This window comes from Amblyomma americanum, chromosome 5, assembly GCF_052857255.1.
Source record: "Amblyomma americanum isolate KBUSLIRL-KWMA chromosome 5, ASM5285725v1, whole genome shotgun sequence".
NCBI lineage: Eukaryota > Metazoa > Arthropoda > Arachnida > Ixodida > Ixodidae > Amblyomma > Amblyomma americanum.
In genome coordinates, this window is record NC_135501.1 from 6,270,375 (window position 1) to 6,291,830 (window position 21,456).

Consider the following 21,456-nt stretch of genomic DNA (forward strand, 5'->3'; position numbering starts at 1 on the left):
CCGTTTGCCGTGGGTTCCTTGGTTCCTTGGAGTGAATGTATTTTTCTGCCCTCCCTGCCTGGACTCAAATGAGGGGCTGCAGTATTGTGGAAATAAATAAGTAAATAAACCGTTCGTTTTCCAGGCTGCAGTCACAGTGGCCGTTGGATGTGGGTATCTTGGTTCCTGCCAGCTCACATCACGGGTTTCAATCGGCCACGGCCTGCTTTGGACCCTCTGCCGCTGCATCTGGTTCGAGCTGGCTCATCAATCTGGCAACCTACCTTCACGATGACCGAAACAAACACCATGACACATAAACGCGCATCAGGGGCTTCGCCATTTTGGCATGACACCGCGCCAGCGACGATGCGCCCACAACCGTTCGTTTTCCAGGCTGCAGTCACAGTGGCCGTTTGTTGTGGGTTTCTTGGTTCCTGCCAGCTCACATCAGGGGTTTGAATCCCGCCATGGCCTGCCTTGGACCCTCTGCCGCTGCATCTGGTTCGATCCGGCTCATCAATCTGGCAACCTGCCTCGACGATGACCGAAGCAAACAGTATGACACAAAAACGCGCATCAGGGGCTTCGCCATTTGGGCATGACACCGCGCCAGCGACGATGCGCTCACAACCGTTCGTTTTCCAGCATGCAGTCACATGGGCCGTCCGCGGTAGGTTACTTGGTTCCTGCCAGCTCACATCAGGGGTTTCAAACCCGCCATGGCCTGCCTTGAATCCTCTGCCGATGCATCTGGTTCAAGCCGGCTCATCAATCTGGCAACCTGCCTCGACGATGACCGCAGCAAACAGCATGAAACATAAACGCGCATCAGGGGCTTCGCCATTTGGGCATGACACCGCGCCAGCGACGATGCGCTTACAACCGTTAGTTTTCCAGGATGCAGTCACATGGGCCGTCCGCGGTAGGTTACTTGGTTCCTGCCAGCTCACATCAGGGGTTTCAAACCCGCCATGGCCTGCCTTGAATCCTCTGCCGATGCATCTGGTTCGAGCCGGCTCATCAATCTGGCAACCTGCCTCGACGATGACCGCAGCAAACAGCATGACACATAAACGCGCATCAGGGGCTTCGCCATTTGGGCATGACACCGCGCCAGATAAGATGCGCTCACAACCGTTCGTTTTCCAGGATGCAGTCACATGGGCTGTTTGCGGTGGGTTCCTTTGTTCCTGCCAGCTCACATCAGGGGTTTCAAACCCGCCATGGCCTGCCTTGGGTCCTCTGCCGCTGCATCTGGTTCAAGCCGGCTCATCAATCTGGCAACCTGCCTCGACGATGACCGAAGCAAACAGCATGACACATAAAGGCGCATCAGGGGCTTCGCCATTTGGGAATGACACCGCGCCAGCGACGATGCGCTCGCAACCGTTCGTTTTCCAGGCTGCAGTCATATGGGCCTTTTTCCGTGGGTTGCTTGGTTCCTGCCAGCTCACATCAGAGGTTTCAATTCCGCCATCGCCTGCCTTCGATCATCTGCCGATGCATCTGGTTCGAGCCGTCTCATCAATCTGGCAACCTGCCTCGACGATGACCGAAGCAAACTGCATGACACATAAACGCGCATCAGGGGCTTCGCCATTTGGGCATGACACTGCGCCAGCGACGATGCGCTCACAACCGTTCGTTTTCCAGGCTGCAGTCACATGGGCCGTTCGCTGTCGGTTCCTTGGTTCCTGCCAGCACACATCAGGGGTTTCAAACCCGCCATGGCCTGCCTTGGATCCTCTGCCGATGCATCTGTTTCGAGCCGGCTCATCAATCTGGCAACCTGCCTCGACGATGACCGAAGCAAACAGCATGACAAATAAACACGCATCAAGGGCTTCGCCATTTGGGCATGACACCGCGCCAGCGATGATGCGCTCACAACCGTTCGTTTTCCAGGCTGCAGTCACATGGGCCGTTTGCGGTGGGTTCCTTGGTTCCTGCCAGCTCACATCAGGGGTTTCAATCATTCCATCGCGCTCCTTGGATCCTCTGCCGATGCATCTGGTTCGAGCCGGCTCATCAATCTGGTAACCTGCCTCGACGATGACCGAAGCAAACAGTACACCATATAAACGCGCATCAGGGGCTTCGCCATTTGGGCATGACACCGCTCCAGCGACGATGCGCTCACAACCTTTCGTTTTGCATGCTGCAGTCACATGGGCTGTTTGCGGTAGGTTTCTTGAATCCTGCCAGCTCACATCAGTGGTTTCAATCCCGCCATGGCCTGCCTTGGTTCCTCTGCCGCTGCATCTGGTTCAATCCGGCTCATCAATCTGGCAACCTGCCTCGACGATGACCGAAGCAAACAGCATGACACATAAACGCGCATCAGGGGCTTCGCCATTTGGGAATAACACCGCGCCAGCGACGATGCGCTCACAACCGTTGGTTTTCCAGGCTGCAGTCATATGGGCCGTTTGCCGTGGGTTCCTTGGTTCCTTGGAGCGAATGTATTTTCTGCCCTCCCTGCCTGGACTCAAATGAGGGGCTGCAGTATTGTGGAAATAAATAAGTAAAATAAACCGTTCGTTTTCCAGGCTGCAGTCACAGTGGCCGTTGGTTGTGGGTATCTTGGTTCCTGCCAGCTCACATCACGGGTTTCAATCGGCCACGGCCTGCTTTGGACCCTCTGCCGCTGCATCTGGTTCGAGCTGGCTCATCAATCTGGCAACCTGCCTCTACGATGACCGAAGGAAACAGCATGACACATAAACGCGCATCAGGGGCTTCGCCATTTGGGCGTGACACAGCGCCAGCGACGATGCGCCCACAACCGTTCGTTTTCCAGGCTGCAGTCACAGGGGCCGTTTGTGGTGGGTTTCTTGGTTCCTGCCAGCTCACATCAGTGGTTTCAATCCCGCCATGGCCTGCCTTGGATCCTCTGCCGCTGCATCTGGTTGAAGCCGGCTCATTATTCTGGCAACCTACCTCGACGATGACCGAAACAAACACCATGACACATAAACGCGCATCAGGGGCTTCGCCATTTTGGCATGACACCGCGCCAGCGACGATGCGCTCACAACCGTTCGTTTTCCAGCATGCAGTCACATGGGCCGTCCGCGGTAGGTTACTTGGTTCCTGCCAGCTCACATCAGGGGTTTCAAACCCGCCATGGCCTGCCTTGAATCCTCTGCCGATGCATCTGGTTCGAGCCGGCTCATCAATCTGGCAACCTGCCTCGACGATGACCGCAGCAAACAGCATGAAACATAAACGCGCATCAGGGGCTTCGCCATTTGGGCATGACACCGCGCCAGCGACGATGCGCTCGCAACCGTTCTTTTTCCAGGCTGCAGTCAAATGGGCCTTTTTCCGTGGGTTGCTTGGTTCCTGCCAGCTCACATCAGAGGTTTCAATTCCGCCATCGCCTGCCTTGGATCATCTGCCGATGCATCTGGTTCGAGCCGTCTCATCAATCTGGCAACCTGCCTCGACGATGACCGAAGCAAACTGCATGACACATAAACGCGCATCAGGGGCTTCGCCATTTGGGCATGACACTGCGCCAGCGACGATGCGCTCACAACCGTTCGTTTTCCAGGCTGCAGTCACATGGGCCGTTCGCTGTCGGTTCCTTGGTTCCTGCCAGCACACATCAGGGGTTTCAAACCCGCCATGGCCTGCCTTGGATCCTCTGCCGATGCATCTGTTTCGAGCCGGCTCATCAATCTGGCAACCTGCCTCGACGATGACCGAAGCAAACAGCAGGACAAATAAACACGCATCAAGGGCTTCGCCATTTGGGCATGACACCGCGCCAGCGATGATGCGCTCACAACCGTTCGTTTTCCAGCATGCAGTCACATGGGCCGTCCGCGGTAGGCTACTTGGTTCCTGCCAGCTCACATCAGGGGTTTCAAACCCGCCATGGCCTGCCTTGAATCCTCTGCCGATGCATCTGGTTCAAGCCGGCTCATCAATCTGGCAACCTGCCTCGACGATGACCGCAGCAAACAGCATGAAACATAAACGCGCATCAGGGGCTTCGCCATTTGGGCATGACACCGCGCCAGCGACGATGCGCTCACAACCGTTAGTTTTCCAGGATGCAGTCACATGGGCCGTCCGCGGTAGGTTACTTGGTTCCTGCCAGCTCACATCAGGGGTTTCAAACCCGCCATGGCCTGCCTTGAATCCTCTGCCGATGCATCTGGTTCGAGCCGGCTCATCAATCTGGCAACCTGCCTCGACGATGACCGCAGCAAACAGCATGACACATAAACGCGCATCAGGGGCTTCGCCATTGGGGAATGACACCGCGCCAGATAAGATGCGCTCACAACCGTTCGTTTTCCAGGATGCAGTCACATGGGCTGTTTGCGGTGGGTTCCTTTGTTCCTGCCAGCTCACATCAGGGGTTTCAAACCCGCCATGGCCTGCCTTGGGTCCTCTGCCGCTGCATCTGGTTCAAGCCGGCTCATCAATCTGGCAACCTGCCTCGACGATGACCGAAGCAAACAGCATGACACATAAAGGCGCATCAGGGGCTTCGCCATTTGGGAATGACACCGCGCCAGCGACAATGCGCTCGCAACCGTTCGTTTTCCAGGCTGCAGTCATATGGGCCTTTTTCCGTGGGTTGCTTGGTTCCTGCAAGCTCACATCAGAGGTTTCAATTCCGCCATCGCCTGCCTTGGATCATCTGCCGATGCATCTGGTTCGAGCCGTCTCATCAATCTGGCAACCTGCCTCGACGATGACCGAAGCAAACTGCATGACACATAAACGCGCATCAGGGGCTTCGCCATTTGGGCATGACACTGCGCCAGCGACGATGCGCTCACAACCGTTCGTTTTCCAGGCTGCAGTCACATGGGCCGTTCGCTGTCGGTTCCTTGGTTCCTGCCAGCACACATCAGGGGTTTCAAACCCGCCATGGCCTGCCTTGGATCCTCTGCCGATGCATCTGTTTCGAGCCGGCTCATCAATCTGGCAACCTGCCTCGACGATGACCGAAGCAAACAGCAGGACAAATAAACACGCATCAAGGGCTTTGCCATTTGGGCATGACACCGCGCCAGCGATGATGCGCTCACAACCGTTCGTTTTCCAGGCTGCAGTCACATGGGCCGTTTGCGGTGGGTTCCTTGGTTCCTGCCAGCTCACATCAGGGGTTTCAATCATTCCATCGCGCTCCTTGGAACCTCTGCCGATGCATCTGGTTCGAGCCGGCTCATCAATCTGGTAACCTGCCTCGACGATGACCGAAGCAAACAGTATACCATATAAACGCGCATCAGGGGCTTCGCCATTTGGGCATGACACCGCTCCAGCGACGATGCGCTCACAACCGTTCGTTTTGCATGCTGCAGTCACATGGGCTGTTTGCGGTAGGTTTCTTGAATCCTGCCAGCTCACATCAGTGGTTTCAATCCCGCCATGGCCTGCCTTGGTTCCTCTGCCGCTGCATCTGGTTCAATCCGGCTCATCAATCTGGCAACCTGCCTTGACGATGACCGAAGCAAACAGCATGACACATAAACGCGCATCAGGGGCTTCGCCATTTGGGAATAACACCGCGCCAGCGACGATGCGCTCACAACCGTTGGTTTTCCAGGCTGCAGTCATATGGGCCGTTTGCCGTGGGTTCCTTGGTTCCTTGGAGTGAATGTATTTTTCTGCCCTCCCTGCCTGGACTCAAATGAGGGGCTGCAGTATTGTGGAAATAACTAAGTAAAATAAACCGTTCGTTTTCCAGGCTGCAGTCACAGTGGCCGTTGGTTGTGGGTATCTTGGTTCCTGCCAGCTCACATAACGGGTTTCAACGGCCACGGCCTGGTTTGGACCCTCTGCCGCTGCATCTGGTTCGAGCTGGCTCATCAATCTGGCAACCTGCCTCTACGATGACCGAAGGAAACAGCATGACACATAAACGCGCATCAGGCGCTTGGCCATTCGGGCGTGACACAGCGCCAGCGACGATGCGCCCAAAACCGTTCGTTTTCCAGGCTGCAGTCACAGTGGCCGTTTGTTGTGGGTTTCTTGGTTCCTGCCAGCTCACATCAGGGGTTTGAATCCCGCCATGGCCTGCCTTGGACCCTCTGCCGCTGCATCTGGTTCGATCCGGCTCATCAATCTGGCAACCTGCCTCGACGATGACCGAAGCAAACAGTATGACACAAAAACGCGCATCAGGGGCTTCGCCATTTGGGCATGACACCGCGCCAGCGACGATGCGCTCACAACCGTTCGTTTTCCAGCATGCAGTCACATGGGCCGTCCGCGGTAGGTTACTTGGTTCCTGCCAGCTCACATCAGGGGTTTCAAACCCGCCATGGCCTGCCTTGAATCCTCTGCCGATGCATCTAGGTTCGAGCCGGCTCATCAATCTGGCAACCTGCCTCGACGATGACCGCAGCAAACAGCATGAAACATAAACGCGCATCAGGGGCTTCGCCATTTGGGCATGACACCGCGCCAGCGACGATGCGCTCACAACCGTTCGTTTTCCAGGATGCAGTCACATGGGCCGTCCGCGGTAGGTTACTTGGTTCCCGCCAGCTCACATCAGGGGTTTCAAACCCGCCATGGCCTGCCTTGAATCCTCTGCCGATGCATCTGGTTCGAGCCGGCTCATCAATCTGGCCACCTGCCTCGACGATGACCGCAGCAAACAGCATGACACATAAACGCGCATCAGGGGCTTCGCCATTTGGGCATGACACCGCGCCAGATAAGATGCGCTCACAACCGTTCGTTTTCCAGGCTGCAGTCACATGGGCCGTTTGCGGTGGGTTCCTTGGGTCCTGTCAGCACACATCAGGCGTTTCAAACCCGCCATGGCCTGCCTTGGATCCTCTGCCGATGCATCTGTTTCGAGCCGTCTCATCAATCTGGCAACCTGCCTCGACGATGACCGAAGCAAACAGCATGGAATATAAACGCGCATCAGGGGCTTCGCCGTTTGGGCATGACACCGCGCCAGCGACGATGCGCTCACTACCGTTCGTTTTCCAGGCTGCAGTCACATGGGCCGTTTGCGGTGGGTTCCTTTGTTCCTGCCAGCCCACATCAGGGGTTTCGATCCCGCCATCGCCTGCCTTGGATCCTCTGCCGATGCATCTGGTTCGAGCCGTCTCATCAATCTGGCAACCTGCCTCGACGATGACCGAAGCAAACAGCATGACGCATAAACGCGCATCAGGGGCTTCGCCATTTGGGCATGACACCGCGCCAGCGACGATGCGCTCACAACCGTTCGTTTTCCAGGCTGCAGTCACATGGGCCTTTTGCGGTGGCTTCCTTGGTTACTGCCAGCTCACATCAGGGGTTTCAATCCCGCCATCGCGTGCCTTGCATCCTCTGCCGATGAATCTGGTTCGAGACGGCTCATCAATCTGGCAAACCTGCCTCGACGATGACCGAAGCAAACAGCATGGCACATAAACGCGCATCAGGGGCTTCGCCATTTGGGCATGACACCGCGCCAGCGACGATGCGCTCACAACCGTTCCTTTTTCAGGCTGCGGTCACACGGTCCGTTTGCGGTGGGTTGCTTGGTTCCTGCCAGCTCACATCAGGGGTTTCTATCCCGCCATCGCCTGCCTTGGATCCTCTGCCGATGCATCTGGTTCGAGCCGTCTCATCAATCTGGCAACCTGCCTCGACGATGACCGAAGCAAACAGCATGACACATAAACACGCATCAGGGGCTTCGCCATTTGTGCATGACACCGCGCCAGCGACGATGCGCTCACAACCGTTCGTTTTCCGGGCTGCAGTCACATGGGCCGTTTGCGGTGGGTTCCTTGGTTCCTGCCAGCTCACATCAGGGGTTTCAATCCCGCCATCGCCTGCCTTGGATCCTCTTCCGATGCATCTGGTTCGAGCCGGCTCATCAATCTGGCAGCCTGCCTCGACGATGACCGAAGCAAACAGCATGGCACATAAACGCGCATCAGGGGCTTCGCCATTTGGGCGTGACACCTCGCCAGCGACGATGCGCTCACAACTAGACTTTCATTTGAGCTAGTTGGTTGTAGCTTGACATGGTTTAAGCAAAACGCGTACAGGCGCTAAAAGACGAAGACAAGCACACTAAAGACAGGACAGGCGCCTGTCTTGTCTTGAGTCTGCTTGTCTTCGTCTTTTAGCGCCTGTACGCGTTTTGCGTAAACCATGTCACGCTCACAACTGTTCGTTTTCAAGGCTGCAGTCACATGGGCCGTTTGCGGTGGGTTCCTTGGTTCCTGCCAGCTCACATCAGGGGTTCCAATCCCGCCATCGCGTGCCTTGGATCCTCTGCCGATGCATCTGGTTCGAGCTGGCTCATCAATCTGGCAACCTACCTCGACGATGACCGAAGCAAACAACATGACTCATAAACTCGCATCAGGGGCTTTGCCATTTGAGCATGACACCGCGCCAGCGACGATGCGCTCACAACCGTTTGTTTTCCAGGATGCAATCACATTGGTCATTTTCGGTTGGTTCCTTGGTTTCTGCCAGCTCACATCAGGGGTTTCAATCCCCCCATCGCCTGCCTTGGATCCTCTGCTGATGCATCTGTTTCGAGCCGGCTCATCAATCTGGCAACCTGCCTCGACGATGACCGCAGCAAACAGCATGGCATATAAACGCGCATCAGGGGCTTCGCAACTTCGGCATGACAGCGCGCCAGCGACGATGCGCTCACGTCCGTTCGTTTTCCATGCTGCAGTACCATGGGCCGTTTGCGGTAGGTTTCTTGGATCCTGCCAGCTCACATCAGTGGTTTCAAACCCGCCATGGCCTGCCTTGGATCCTCTGCCGATGCATCTGGTTCGAGCCGGCTCATCAATCTGGCACCCTGCATCGACGATGACCGAAGCAACCAGCATGGAATATAAACGCGCATCAGGGGCTTCGCCATTTGGGCGTGACACCGCGCCAGCGACGATGCGCTCACAACTAGACTTTCATTTCAGCTAGTTGGTTCTAGCTTGACATGGTTTACGCAAAACGCGTACAGGCGCTAAAAGACGAAGACAAGCACACTAAAGACAGGACAGGCGCCTGTCTTGTCTTGAATGTGCTTGTCTTCGTCTTTTAGCGCCTGTACGCATTTTGCGTAAACCATGTCACGCTCACAACCGTTCGTTTTCCAGGCTGCAGTCACATGGGTCGTTTTCGGTTGGTTCCTTGGTTTCTGCCAGCTCACATCAGGGGTTTCAATCTTGCCATCGCCTGCCCTGTATCCTCTACCGATGCATCTGGTTCGACCCGGCTCATCAATCTGGCAACCTGCCTCGACGATGACCGAAGCAACCAGCATGGAATATAAACGCGCATCAGGGGCTTCGCCATTTGGGCATGACACCGCGCCAGCAACGATGCGCTCACTACCGTTCGTTTTCCAGGCTCCAGTCACATGGGCCGTTTGCGCTGGGTTCCTTTGTTCCTGCCAGCTCACATCAGGGGTTTCAATCCCGCCATCGCCTGCCTTGAATCCTCTGCCGATGCATCTGGTTCGAGCCGGCTCATCAATCTGGCAACCTGCCTCGACGATGACCGAACCAAACAGCATTGCACATAAACGTGCATCAGGGGCTTCGCCATTCGGGCATGACACCGCGCCAGCGACGATGCGCTCACAACCGTTCCTTTTTCAGGCTGCAGTCACATGGGCCGTTTGCAGTGGGTTGCTTGGTTCCTGCCAGCTCACATCAGGGGTTTCAATCCCGCCATCGCCTGCCTTGGATCCTCTGCCGATGCATCTGGTACGAGCCGTCTCATCAATCTGGCAACTTGCCTCGACGATGACCGAAGCGAACAGCATGACACATAAACGCGCATCAGGGGCTTCGCCATTTGAGCATGACACCGCGCAAGCGACGATGCGCTCACAACCCTTCGTTTTCCAGGCTGCAGTCACATGGGCCGTTTGCGGTGGGTTCCTTGGTTCCTGCCAGCACACATAAGGCGTTTCAAACCCGCCATGGCCTTCCTTGGATCCTCTGCCGATGCATCTGTTTCGAGCCGGCTCATCAATCTGGCAACCTGCCTCGACGATGACCGAAGCAAACAGCATGACACATAAGCCCGCATCAGGGGCTGCGCCATTTGGGCATGACACCGCGCCAGCGACGATGCGCTCACAACCCTTCGTTTTCCAGGATGAAGTCACATGGGCCGTTTGCGGTGGGTTCCTTGGTTCCTGTTAGCTCACATCAGTGGTTTCAATCCCGCCATCGAATGCCTTGGATCCTCTGCCGATGCATCTGGTTCGAGCCGGCTCATCAATCTGGCAACCTCCTCGACAATGACTGAAGCAACCAGCATGACTCATAAACGCGCACCAGGGGCTTCGCCATTTGGGCATGACACCGCACCAGCGACGATTCGCTCACAACCGTTCGTTTTCCAGGCTGCAGTCACATGGGCCGTTTGCGGTGGGTTCCTTGGTTCCTGTCAGCTCACATCAGGGGTTTCAATCCCGCCATCGCCTGCCTTGGATACTCTGCCGATGCATCTGGTTCGAAACCGCTCATCAATCTGGCAACCTGCCTCGACGATGACCGAAGCAAACAGCATGACACATAAACACGCATTAGGGGCTTCGCCATTTGGCCATGACACCGCGCCAGCGACGATGCGCTCACCACCGTTCGTTTTCCAGGCTGCAGTCACATGGGCCGTTTGCGGTGGGTTCCTTGGTACCTGCCAGCTCACATCAGTGGTTTCAATCCCGCCATCGCCTGCCTTGGATCCTCTGCCGATGCATCTGGTTCGAGCCGGCTCATCAATCTGGCAACCTCCTCGACAATGACTGAAGCAACCAGCATGACTCATAAACGCGCACCAGGGGCTTCGCCATTTGGGCATGACACCGCACCAGCGACGATTCGCTCACAACCGTTCGTTTTCCAGGCTGCAGTCACATGGGCCGTTTGCGGTGGGTTCCTTGGTTCCTGTCAGCTCACATCAGGGGTTTCAAATCCGCCATGACCTGCCTTGGAGCCTCTGCCGATGCATCTGGTTCGAGCAGGCTCATCAGTCTGGCAACCTGCCTCGACGATGATCGAAGCAAACAGCATGAAGCATAAACACGCATCAGGGCTTCGCCATTTGGGCATGACAACGCGTAAGCGACGATGCGCTCACAACCGTTCGTTTTCTAGGCTGCAGTCACATGGGCCGTTTGCGGTGGGTTCCTTGATTCCTGCCAGCTCACATCAGAGGATATAATCCCGCCATCGCCTGCCTTGGATCCTCTGCCGATGCATCTGGTTCGAGCTGGCTCATCAATCTGGCAACCTGCCTCGACGATGACCGAAGCAAACAGCATGGCACATAAACGCGCATCAGGGGCTTCGCCATATGGGCATGAAACCGCGCCAGCGACGATGCGCTCACAACCGTTCGTTTTCCAGGCTGCAGTCACATGGGCCGTTTGCGGTGGGTTCCTTGGTTTCTCCAAGCTCACATCAGGGGTTTCAAACCCGCCATGGCCTGCCTTTGATCCGCTGCCGATGCATCTTTTTCGAGCCGGCTCATCAATCTGGCAACCTGCCTCGACGATGACCGAAGCAAACAGCATGACACATAAACGCGCATCAGGGGCTTCGCCATTTGGGCATGACACCGCGCCTGCGACGATGCGCTCACAATCGTTCCTTTTCCTGGCAGCAGACAAATGGGCTGTTTACGGTGGGTTGCTTGGTTCCTGCCAGCTCACATCAGGGGTTTCAATCCCGCCATCGCCTGCCTTGGATCCTCTGCCGATGCATCTGGCTCGAGCCGGCTCATCAATCTGGAACCCTGCCTCGACAATGACCGAAGCAAACAGCATGACACATAAACGCGCATCAGGGGCTTCGCCATTTGGGCATGAAACCGCGCCAGCGACGATGCGCTCACAACCGTTCGTTTTCCAGGCTGCAGTCACATGGGCCGTTTGCGGTGGGTTCCTTGGTTTCTGCCAGCTCACATCAGGGGTTTCAAACCCGCAATGGCCTGCCTTTGATCCTCTGCCAATGCATCTGTTTCGAGCCGGCTCATCAATCTGGCAACCTGCCTCGACGATGACCGCAGCAAACAGCATGACACATAAGCGCGCATCAGGGGCTTCGCCATTTGGGCATGACACCGTGCCAGCGACGATGCGCTCACACCCGTTCCTTTTCCAGGCAGCAGTCACATAGGCTGTTTGCGGTGGGTTGCTTGGTTCCGGCCAGCTCACATCAGGGGTTTCAATCCCGCCATCGCCTGCCTTGGATCCTCTGCCGATGCATCTGGTTCGAGCCGGCTCATCAATCTGGCAACCTGCCTCGACGATGACCGAAGCAAACAGCATGACACATAAACGCGCATCAGGGGCTTCGCCATTTGGGCATGAAACCGCGCCAGTGACGATGCGCTCACAACCGTTCGTTTTCCAGGCTGCAGTCACATGGGCCGTTTTCGGTGGGTTCCTTGGTTCCTGCCAGCTCACATCAGGGGTTTCAAACCCGCCATGGCCTGCCTTTGATCCTCTGCCGATGCATCTGTTTCGAGCCGGCTCATCAATCTGGCAACCTGCCTCGACGATGACCGAAGCAAACAGGATGACACATAAACACGCATCGGGGCTTCGCCATTTGGGCATGACAACGCGCCAGCGATGATGCGCTCACAACCGTTCGTTTTCCAGGCTGCAGTCACATGGGCCGTTTGCGGTGGGTTCCTTGATTCCTGCCAGCTCACATCAGGGGATTTTCTCCCGCCATCGCCTGCCTTGGATCCTCTGCCGATGCATCTGGTTCGAGCTGGCTCATCAATCTGGCAACCTGCCTCGACGAAGACCGAAGCAAACAGCATGGCACATAAACGCGCATCAGGGGCTTCGCCATTTGGGCATGACACCGCGCCAGCGAAGATGCGCTCACAACCGTTTGTTTTTCAGGCTGCAGTCACATGGGCCGTTTGTGGTGGGTTCCTTGGTTCCCGCCAGCTCACATCAGGGGTTTCAAACCCGCCATGGCCAGCCTTGGATCCTCTGCCGGTGCATCTGGTTCGAGTCGGCTCATCAATCTGGCAACCTGCTCGACGATGACCGCAGCAAACAGCATGACACATAAACGCGCATCAGGGGCTTCGCCATTTGGGCATGACACCGCGCCAGCGAAGATGCGCTCACAACCGTTTGTTTTTCAGGCTGCAGTCACATGGGCCGTTTGCGGTGGGTTGCCTGGTTCCTGCCAGCTCACATCAGTGGTTTCAATCCCGCCATCGCCTGCCTTGGATCCTCTGCCGATGCATCTGGTTCGAAACCGCTCATCAATCTGGCAACCTGCCTCGACGATGACCGAAGCAAACAGCATGACACATAAACACGCATCAGGGGCTTCGCCATTTGGCCATGACACCGCTCCAGCGACGATGCGCTCACCACCGTTCGTTTTCCAGGCTGCAGTCACATGGGCCGTTTGCGGTGGGTTCCTTGGTTCCTGCCAGCTCACATCAGTGGTTTCAATCCCGCCATCGCCTGCCTTGGATCCTCTGCCGATGCATCTGGTTCGTGCCGGCTCATCAATCTGGCACCCTGCATCGACGATGACCGAAGCAACCAGCATGGAATATAAACGCGCATCAGGGGCTTCGCCATTTGGGCGTGACACCGCGCCAGCGACGATGCGCTCACAACTAGACTTTCATTTGAGCTAGTTGGTTCTAGCTTGACATGGTTTACGCAAAACGCGTACAGGCGCTAAAAGACGAAGACAAGCACAGTAAAGACAGGACAGGCGCCTGTCTTGTCTTGAATGTGCTTGTCTTCGTCTTTTAGCGCCTGTACGCATTTTGCGTAAACCATGTCACGCTCACAACCGTTCGTTTTCCAGGCTGCAGTCACATGGGTCGTTTTCGGTTGGTTCCTTGGTTTCTGCCAGCTCACATCAGGGGTTTCAATCTTGCCATCGCCTGCCCTGTATCCTCTACCGATGCTTCTGGTTCGACCCGGCTCATCAATCTGGCAACCTGCCTCGACGATGACCGAAGCAACCAGCATGGAATATAAACGCGCATCAGGGGCTTCGCCATTTGGGCATGACACCGCGCCAGGAACGATGCGCTCACTACCGTTCGTTTTCCAGGCTCCAGTCACATGGGCCGTTTGCGCTGGGTTCCTTTGTTCCTGCCAGCTCACATCAGGGGTTTCAATCCCGCCATCGCCTGCCTTGAATCCTCTGCCGATGCATCTGGTTCGAGCCGGCTCATCAATCTGGCAACCTGCCTCGACGATGACCGAACCAAACAGCATTGCACATAAACGTGCATCAGGGGCTTCGCCATTCGGGCATGACACCGCGCCAGCGACGATGCGCTCACAACCCTTCGTTTTCCAGGCTGCAGTCACATGGGCCGTTTGCGGTGGGTTCCTTGGTTCCTGCCAGCACACATCAGGCGTTTCAAACCCGCCATGGCCTTCCTTGGATCCTCTGCCGATGCATCTGTTTCGAGCCGGCTCATCAATCTGGCAACCTGCCTCGACGATGACCGAACCAAACAGCATGACACATAAACGCGCATCAGGGGCTTCGCCATTTGGGCATGACACCGCGCCTGCGACGATGCGCTCACAATCGTTCCTTTTCCTGGCAGCAGACAAATGGGCTGTTTACGGTGGGTTGCTTGGTTCCTGCCAGCTCACATCAGGGGTTTCAATCCCGCCATCGCCTGCCTTGGATCCTCTGCCGATGCATCTGGCTCGAGCCGGCTCATCAATCTGGAACCCTGCCTCGACAATGACCGAAGCAAACAGCATGACACATAAACGCGCATCAGGGGCTTCGCCATTTGGGCATGAAACCGCGCCAGCGACGATGCGCTCACAACCGTTCGTTTTCCAGGCTGCAGTCACATGGGCCGTTTGCGGTGGGTTCCTTGGTTTCTGCCAGCTCACATCAGGGGTTTCAAACCCGCAATGGCCTGCCTTTGATCCTCTGCCAATGCATCTGTTTCGAGCCGGCTCATCAATCTGGCAACCTGCCTCGACGATGACCGCAGCAAACAGCATGACACATAAGCGCGCATCAGGGGCTTCGCCATTTGGGCATGACACCGTGCCAGCGACGATGCGCTCACACCCGTTCCTTTTCCAGGCAGCAGTCACATAGGCTGTTTGCGGTGGGTTGCTTGGTTCCGGCCAGCTCACATCAGGGGTTTCAATCCCGCCATCGCCTGCCTTGGATCCTCTGCCGATGCATCTGGTTCGAGCCGGCTCATCAATCTGGCAACCTGCCTCGACGATGACCGAAGCAAACAGCATGACACATAAACGCGCATCAGGGGCTTCGCCATTTGGGCATGAAACCGCGCCAGTGACGATGCGCTCACAACCGTTCGTTTTCCAGGCTGCAGTCACATGGGCCGTTTTCGGTGGGTTCCTTGGTTCCTGCCAGCTCACATCAGGGGTTTCAAACCCGCCATGGCCTGCCTTTGATCCTCTGCCGATGCATCTGTTTCGAGCCGGCTCATCAATCTGGCAACCTGCCTCGACGATGACCGAAGCAAACAGGATGACACATAAACACGCATCGGGGCTTCGCCATTTGGGCATGACAACGCGCCAGCGATGATGCGCTCACAACCGTTCGTTTTCCAGGCTGCAGTCACATGGGCCGTTTGCGGTGGGTTCCTTGATTCCTGCCAGCTCACATCAGGGGATTTTCTCCCGCCATCGCCTGCCTTGGATCCTCTGCCGATGCATCTGGTTCGAGCTGGCTCATCAATCTGGCAACCTGCCTCGACGAAGACCGAAGCAAACAGCATGGCACATAAACGCGCATCAGGGGCTTCGCCATTTGGGCATGACACCGCGCCAGCGAAGATGCGCTCACAACCGTTTGTTTTTCAGGCTGCAGTCACATGGGCCGTTTGTGGTGGGTTCCTTGGTTCCCGCCAGCTCACATCAGGGGTTTCAAACCCGCCATGGCCAGCCTTGGATCCTCTGCCGGTGCATCTGGTTCGAGTCGGCTCATCAATCTGGCAACCTGCTCGACGATGACCGCAGCAAACAGCATGACACATAAACGCGCATCAGGGGCTTCGCCATTTGGGCATGACACCGCGCCAGCGAAGATGCGCTCACAACCGTTTGTTTTTCAGGCTGCAGTCACATGGGCCGTTTGCGGTGGGTTGCCTGGTTCCTGCCAGCTCACATCAGTGGTTTCAATCCCGCCATCGCCTGCCTTGGATCCTCTGCCGATGCATCTGGTTCGAAACCGCTCATCAATCTGGCAACCTGCCTCGACGATGACCGAAGCAAACAGCATGACACATAAACACGCATCAGGGGCTTCGCCATTTGGCCATGACACCGCTCCAGCGACGATGCGCTCACCACCGTTCGTTTTCCAGGCTGCAGTCACATGGGCCGTTTGCGGTGGGTTCCTTGGTTCCTGCCAGCTCACATCAGTGGTTTCAATCCCGCCATCGCCTGCCTTGGATCCTCTGCCGATGCATCTGGTTCGTGCCGGCTCATCAATCTGGCACCCTGCATCGACGATGACCGAAGCAACCAGCATGGAATATAAACGCGCATCAGGGGCTTCGCCATTTGGGCGTGACACCGCGCCAGCGACGATGCGCTCACAACTAGACTTTCATTTGAGCTAGTTGGTTCTAGCTTGACATGGTTTACGCAAAACGCGTACAGGCGCTAAAAGACGAAGACAAGCACAGTAAAGACAGGACAGGCGCCTGTCTTGTCTTGAATGTGCTTGTCTTCGTCTTTTAGCGCCTGTACGCATTTTGCGTAAACCATGTCACGCTCACAACCGTTCGTTTTCCAGGCTGCAGTCACATGGGTCGTTTTCGGTTGGTTCCTTGGTTTCTGCCAGCTCACATCAGGGGTTTCAATCTTGCCATCGCCTGCCCTGTATCCTCTACCGATGCTTCTGGTTCGACCCGGCTCATCAATCTGGCAACCTGCCTCGACGATGACCGAAGCAACCAGCATGGAATATAAACGCGCATCAGGGGCTTCGCCATTTGGGCATGACACCGCGCCAGGAACGATGCGCTCACTACCGTTCGTTTTCCAGGCTCCAGTCACATGGGCCGTTTGCGCTGGGTTCCTTTGTTCCTGCCAGCTCACATCAGGGGTTTCAATCCCGCCATCGCCTGCCTTGAATCCTCTGCCGATGCATCTGGTTCGAGCCGGCTCATCAATCTGGCAACCTGCCTCGACGATGACCGAACCAAACAGCATTGCACATAAACGTGCATCAGGGGCTTCGCCATTCGGGCATGACACCGCGCCAGCGACGATGCGCTCACAACCCTTCGTTTTCCAGGCTGCAGTCACATGGGCCGTTTGCGGTGGGTTCCTTGGTTCCTGCCAGCACACATCAGGCGTTTCAAACCCGCCATGGCCTTCCTTGGATCCTCTGCCGATGCATCTGTTTCGAGCCGGCTCATCAATCTGGCAACCTGCCTCGACGATGACCGAAGCAAACAGCATGACACATAAGCCAGCATCAGGGGCTTCGCCATTTGGGCATGACACCGCGCCAGCGACGATGCGCTCACAACCCTTCGTTTTCCAGGATGAAGTCACATGGGCCGTTTGCGGTGGGTTCCTTGGTTCCTGTCAGCTCAAATCAGGGGTTTCTTACCCGGCATGACCTGCCTTGGATACTCTGCCGATGCATCTGGTTCGAAACCGCTCATCAATCTGGCAACCTGCCTCGACGATGACCGAAGCAAACAGCATGACACATAAACACGCATCAGGGGCTTCGCCATTTGGCCATGACACCGCGCCAGCGACGATGCGCTCACCACCGTTCGTTTTCCAGGCTGCAGTCACATGGGCCGTTTGCGGTGGGTTCCTTGGTACCTGCCAGCTCACATCAGTGGTTTCAATCCCGCCATCGCCTGCCTTGGATCCTCTGCCGATGCATCTGGTTCGAGCCGGCTCATCAATCTGGCAACCTCCTCGACGATGACTGAAGCAACCAGCATGACTCATAAACGCGCACCAGGGGCTTCGCCATTTGGGCATGACACCGCACCAGCGACGATGCGCTCACAACCGTTCGTTTTCCAGGCTGCAGTCACATGGGCCGTTTGTGGTGGGTTCCTTGGTTCCTGTCAGCTCACATCAGAGGATTTAATCCCGCCATCGCCTGCCTTGGATCCTCTGCCGATGCATCTGGTTCGAGCTGGCTCATCAATCTGGCAACCTGCCTCGACGATGACCGAAGCAAACAGCATGGCACATAAACGCGCATCAGGGGCTTCGCCATATGGGCATGAAACCGCGCCAGCGACGATGCGCTCACAACCGTTCGTTTTCCAGGCTGCAGTCACATGGGCCGTTAGCGGTGGGTTCCTTGGTTTCTCCAAGCTCACAACAGGGGTTTCAAACCCGCCATGTCCTGCCTTTGATCCGCTGCCGATGCATCTTTTTCGAGCCGGCTCATCAATCTGGCAACCTGCCTCGACGATGACCGAAGCAAACAGCATGACACATAAACGCGCATCAGGGGCTTCGCCATTTGGGCATGACACCGCGCCTGCGACGATGCGCTCACAATCGTTCCTTTTCCTGGCAGCAGACAAATGGGCTGTTTACGGTGGGTTGCTTGGTTCCTGCCAGCTCACATCAGGGGTTTCAATCCCGCCATCGCCTGCCTTGGATCCTCTGCCGATGTATCTGGTTCGAGCCGGCTCATCAATCTGGAACCCTGCCTCGACGATGACCGAAGCAAACAGCATGACACATAAACGCGCATCAGGGGCTTCGCCATTTGGGCATGAATCCGCGCCAGCGACGATGCGCTCACAACAGTTCGTTTTCCAGGCTGCAGTCACATGGGCCGTTTGCGGTGGGTTCCTTGGTTTCTGCCAGCTCACATCAGGGGTTTCAAACCCGCCATGGCCTGCCTTGGATCCTCTGCCGATGCATCTGGTTCGAGCCGGCTCATCAATATGGCAACCTGCCTCGACGATGACCGAAGCAAACAGCATGACACATAAACGCGCATCAGGGGCTTCGCCATTTGGGCATGACACCGCGCCAGCGACGATGCGCTCACACCCGTTCGTTTTCCACGCTGCAGTCACATGGGCCATTTGCGGTGGGTTTCTTGGTTCCTGCCAGCTCACATCAGGGGTTTCAATCCCGCCATTTTCTGCCTTGGATCCTCTGCCGTGGTATCTGGTTCAAGCCGGCTCATCAATCTGGCAACCTGCCTCGACGATGACCGAAGCAAACAGCATGACACATAAACACGCATCAGGGGCTTCGCCATTTGGCCATGACACCGCTCCAGCTACGATGCGCTCACCACCGTTCGTTTTCCAGGCTGCAGTCACATGGGCCGTTTGCGGTGGGTTCCTTGGTTCCTGCCAGCTCACATCAGTGGTTTCAATCCCGCCATCGCCTGCCTTGGATCCTCTGCCGATGCATCTGGTTCGAGCCGGCTCATCAATCTGGCACCCTGCATCGACGATGACCGAAGCAACCAGCATGGAATATAAACGCGCATCAGGGGCTTCGCCATTTGGGCGTGACACCGCGCCAGCGACGATGCGCTCACAACTAGACTTTCATTTGAGCTAGTTGGTTCTAGCTTGACATGGTTTACGCAAAACGCGTACAGGCGCTAAAAGACGAAGACAAGCACACTAAAGACAGGACAGGCGCCTGTCTTGTCTTGAATGTGCTTGTCTTCGTCTTTTAGCGCCTGTACGCATATTGCGTAAACCATGTCACGCTCACAACCGTTCGTTTTCCAGGCTGCAGTCACATGGGTCGTTTTCGGTTGGTTCCTTGGTTTCTGCCAGCTCACATCAGGGGTTTCAATCTTGCCATCGCCTGCCCTGTATCCTCTACCGATGCTTCTGGTTCGACCCGGCTCATCAATCTGGCAACCTGCCTCGACGATGACCGAAGCAACCAGCATGGAATATAAACGCGCATCAGGGGCTTCGCCATTTGGGCATGACACCGCGCCAGGAACGATGCGCTCACTACCGTTCGTTTTCCAGGCTCCAGTCACATGGGCCGTTTGCGCTGGGTTCCTTTGTTCCTGCCAGCTCACATCAGGGGTTTCAATCCCGCCATCGCCTGCCTTGAATCCTCTGCCGATGCATCTGGTTCGAGCCGGCTCATCAATCTGGCAACCTGCCTCGACGATGACCGAACCAAACAGCATTGCACATAAACGTGCATCAGGGGCTTCGCCATTCGGGCATGACACCGCGCCAGCGACGATGCGCTCACAACCCTTCGTTTTCCAGGCTGCAGTCACATGGGCCGTTTGCGGTGGGTTCCTTGGTTCCTGCCAGCACACATCAGGCGTTTCAAACCCGCCATGGCCTTCCTTGGATCCTCTGCCGATGCATCTGTTTCGAGCCGGCTCATCAATCTGGCAACCTGCCTCGACGATGACCGAAGCAAACAGCATGACACATAAGCCAGCATCAGGGGCTTCGCCATTTGGGCATGACACCGCGCCAGCGACGATGCGCTCACAACCCTTCGTTTTCCAGGATGAAGTCACATGGGCCGTTTGCGGTGGGTTCCTTGGTTCCTGTCAGCTCAAATCAGGGGTTTCAAACCCGGCATGACCTGCCTTGGTTACTCTGCCGATGCATCTGGTTCAAAACCACTCATCAATCTGGCAACCTGCCTCGACGATGACCGAAGCAAACAGCATGACACATAAACACGCATCAGGGGCTTCGCCATTTGGCCATGACACCGCGCCAGCGACGATGCGCTCACCACCGTTCGTTTTCCAGGCTGCAGTCACATGGGCCGTTTGCGGTGGGTTCCTTGGTACCTGCCAGCTCACATCAGTGGTTTCAATCCCGCCATCGCCTGCCTTGGATCCTCTGCCGATGCATCTGGTTCGAGCCGGCTCATCAATCTGGCAACCTCCTCGATGATGACTGAAGCAACCAGCATGACTCATAAACGCGCACCAGGGGCTTCGCCATTTGGGCATGACACCGCACCAGCGACGATGCGCTCACAACCGTTCGTTTTCCAGGCTGCAGTCACATGGGCCGTTTGCGGTGGGTTCCTTGGTTCCTGTCAGCTCACATCAGAGGATTTAATCCCGCCATGGCCTGGCTTTGATCCGCTGCCGATGCATCTTTTTCGAGCCGGCTCATCAATCTGGCAACCTGCCTCGACGATGACCGAAGCAAACAGCATGACACATAAACGCGCACCAGGGGCTTCGCCATTTGGGCATGACACCGCACCAGCGACGATGCGCTCACAACCGTTCCTTTTCCTGGCAGCAGACAAATGGGCTGTTTACGGTGGGTTGCTTGGTTCCTGCCAGCTCACATCAGGGGTTTCAATCCCGCCATCGCCTGCCTTGGATCCTCTGCCGATGCATCTGGTTCGAGCCGGCTCATCAATCTGGAACCCTGCCTCGACGATGACCGAAGCAAACAGCATGACACATAAACGCGCATCAGGGGCTTCGCCATTTGGGCATGAAACCGCGCCAGCGACGATGCGCTCACAACCGTTCG